The sequence below is a fragment of the Echinops telfairi genome, unplaced genomic scaffold (assembly GCF_000313985.2).
Source record: "Echinops telfairi isolate 266 unplaced genomic scaffold, ASM31398v2 ScPeMD7_7468;HRSCAF=8506_0, whole genome shotgun sequence".
Classification (NCBI taxonomy): domain Eukaryota; kingdom Metazoa; phylum Chordata; class Mammalia; order Afrosoricida; family Tenrecidae; genus Echinops; species Echinops telfairi.
Window position 1 is genome coordinate 33193720 of NW_022111369.1, and position 3522 is coordinate 33197241.

Below are 3522 nucleotides of genomic sequence, written 5' to 3' on the forward strand. Positions count from 1 at the left end.
GGTGCCATGACTTAGTAACCACATTTCCACAGAAGGAAGGCTCGGAGTGGGGCGGCACAGTCAGCCCTGCCAGCAGCCTCTCACACAGAGACAGAAACCATAACTGTGAGGACTGGCCGCCGTGTGTTACAGCTGCCTGGTCTTGCAGCCTCCACCGCCATGGACTGACTCTTGACAGGGCTAACACACCGCGCACTAATTCTCAGCGTCATCTACTCTGGACATACTGCCTTCTTAAACCAAAGATTTTAGCAATGCATGCTTCTTGTGGGACACGTGAAATGTACAGAAGAGAACTGAGAATAGCAATAACTACAACAAAGAAGAAAATATTCCAAAACTGATCGTGGTGATGATTGCACAACTCTTCTTAAGATGACTGAGTGATTGAATCGTATGATATGTCAATAAAAATATTAAAAAGAACATGCAGAAGAAAAAAAAAAGAATGGAATTGTAGATTTGACAAATGTATTAAGTGTAATGGAGAGTACTATAAAGTGGGGGGGGGAGTAAATACAGAGCTTTGGGATTCAGTTTTTGTTTGTTTGTTTTTTGCTTTTTGAGTACCCATGTGTGGTCTGCTGTTCCTTCTGACTTTTTTAACCTTGTTCAGCTCTGCATTAGTGTGTGAACTTCCCATTTATATGTATTTACATATGTATTTTACTGTGACTGAACTTTAGCCATATTAAACCTTGTTACCTACAAAAAAAAAAAAGAACTCCTGAAAAATAAGTTAAATAAAAAGGTACAAATCTTGTGTAATATTCAGAAAAGTAAAATATTAACACAGTACAATGATGTTGCTCTGTAAATGTGTATTTAATATAAAAAACAACACTATCATTGGAGATGATAAAAGAATGTGTTTCTGCATGCATATATTCTCTTTAAGAATCAGAAATTTATACTGACACTCATTTGATTGCTCAATTGAAGTGGTATTTGCTTTCAATATTTCATAGCTATCTAAAGAAATCTTCAGCAGAATCCTACCCCCACGAAATATATGGGATGGAGAATTTGCTAAATATTAATACATAGGAAAAATTATCTTAATAGTTGCCCATCTCTCTTCAATAAGTAGAATCCTAATCTCTAAGATTGATATGGGGGTGGCTGTACAATGCCCCTGGATATGATTGTAGTATTGAATTGTATGATATGTAAATTACATGTTCGATAAAACTGTTGGGGTGGGGATATAAATAGACTCCCATAGGCTTCAATGTTGTTAGAAGTCATAGACCCCTGAGCTTATAGAGACCCTATATACAAAAAACAAAGCGTAGCGTAGGGCTCATAATTGCTGTCATGTTTGATTTCATTGTTGGAGTGTTTCAATTAATCTTATGGAAGAGCTTCCTCTTTTTCACTGACCCCCTGCTTTACAAAGCATGCCACCCTTTTCCAGGGACCGGTCTCTCCGGTTAACATGGCCGAAGCACAGGAGACTAAATCTCACCATTCTCACTCATAGGGAGCATGTAGCTGTACTTCTTCCAATACAGATTTGTTTGTTCTTCTAGTGGTCCCTGGTACTGTCAATGTACCTCAATAACCTTCAATAGTCCCCTCAAAATGGTACCTATCCATTGGTACCTATCCTATCCAACACTTAGAGTCATTAAGATTAGGCAACTAAGTTTTATCCCCAAATCTCATTATACTTATAAGAAAGTTGTATGTCTTCTTTCAGCCCTCATTAAGGTGTGAAAAAATATCTGTAAAACACATATTTCATGGTCTTTTAAGTTTAGTGTTCTTCACTGTTAGGTATCTTGACTAACTCTGAACTTACTAGGTCCATAATCTCTACTTCAAAGAATGACAATGAAATAAAAGAGCTAAAGATATACTTTAGCTCTGAGAATAGTACTCCCCATTAAAATACTCAGGTTCTACTTTCAAGCTAAAGTATAAAAACAAAATAAAAGGTGACCTTCTAGAAAACATGTGCATCCAAAATCACCCACTTCAACTCTCTAAGAGCTCAGGCCACTGTGCAGACAATGCTTACAGCTGGTACACTTGCAAGGAAACACTTCCGGTGTTGCTTTTCTCCAGAAAGGGTGATAGAGTTATTCTGGCCCAAACCCCTGTCCCTCCTTTCCCTAGAATGCAGCCTCCAAAAGACTGACGATTAAATTCAACGAGCATGTAAAGAATCTAGACTAAAATATAACATACAATAAAACAAAACAAAACACAGTGTCTTCTCTAACTCATCATGACCCCCAAACATAGCGTCAACTCTAACTCATGGTGACCACAGTGTGTCCGAGTTGAGCTATGCTTCATAGGGTTTTCAGTGTCTGATTTGTTAAAGCTAGGTCACCAGCCAGGACTTTCTTCCAAGGTACTTCTGGATAAACTTAAACTTGCCACCTTTCAGATAGCACTTAGAAACATTAACAAGTTGTACCACCTAGGGACTTCAGTGCATAGCAGTTGCCCAATAATTTGTCTGATCAACTTATGTATATAATATTCTTTGCTCTAATATGAAAATATTCAAAAACTTAACTTTAGTCTTTGTCTAAGAAACTGATGACTTTTACCACCTCCCCTTTCCCCACCCTACACCCCAGCTAATTGATGAAGATTGCAGAACTTGATTCTTAAAATGAGGTAACAAAAACCTTTCCTGGTTTCTGAGATGAGTCCTAACTGGTAATGTAAAGAGAACTTTAACACCAATAAAATATAACTTCTAAAAGGTAGTCTAGAAGAAATATGAAAAATATTAAATGTTCATGAGACTTAAACCTGAGATACAAAACTCACTCAAAACTCACTGCTAACTCATAGAGACCACATAGGACAGGGTAGAGTTGCCCCTGTGGGTTTCTGAGTCTCTAACTACAGATGGGAGTTGAAAACCCCATCTTTCTCCTGAGGAGCAGCTGGTGGCTTCCAACTGGTGCCCTCAAGGATCACAGTCCAAAGCATAACCACACCGCTGCCAAGGGTGCTCCAAACCTGAGTTGTAGTTTAAAATAAACTTCTGATTTCTGACAATACATGGGCATATAAAACCACAAACACAAGGGTGATAGTTCTACAGAAAGCCCAATTAAATTCTGAATGTTTTATCAATATTATTATAGTTTGGCATCAAAGATAGTTTGACTATTAATAAGATAGTGGATACAGTGTCACTCGTCAAAGCGGAATCCACATTGTAGGTAAAACCAAGTCAACCTGTGTTGAACTCAAGCTAAAAGCTGAAAACATCACACAGGTATCCTCAGTCGCAAAAGGAAAGCCATTCCATTTCAGAGGACCCTGGGTGCAACCAGAATAAATTAATAAAACTTAGGCAATGGCAACCAATAGGGTCTCCTTGCTTCCTCCTTCATCCCCATTACACTCACTGGATTTTAGTCTGCTGTCTAATAGATCTTTTGTACATTACATCTATATTATATGATCCCAAATTTTCTCATTAAAAGCAGCATCTGGAGAGAGAACCTCCAGATAAATCTTTCTGACTATAGTCAACTGATCTTTGATAAA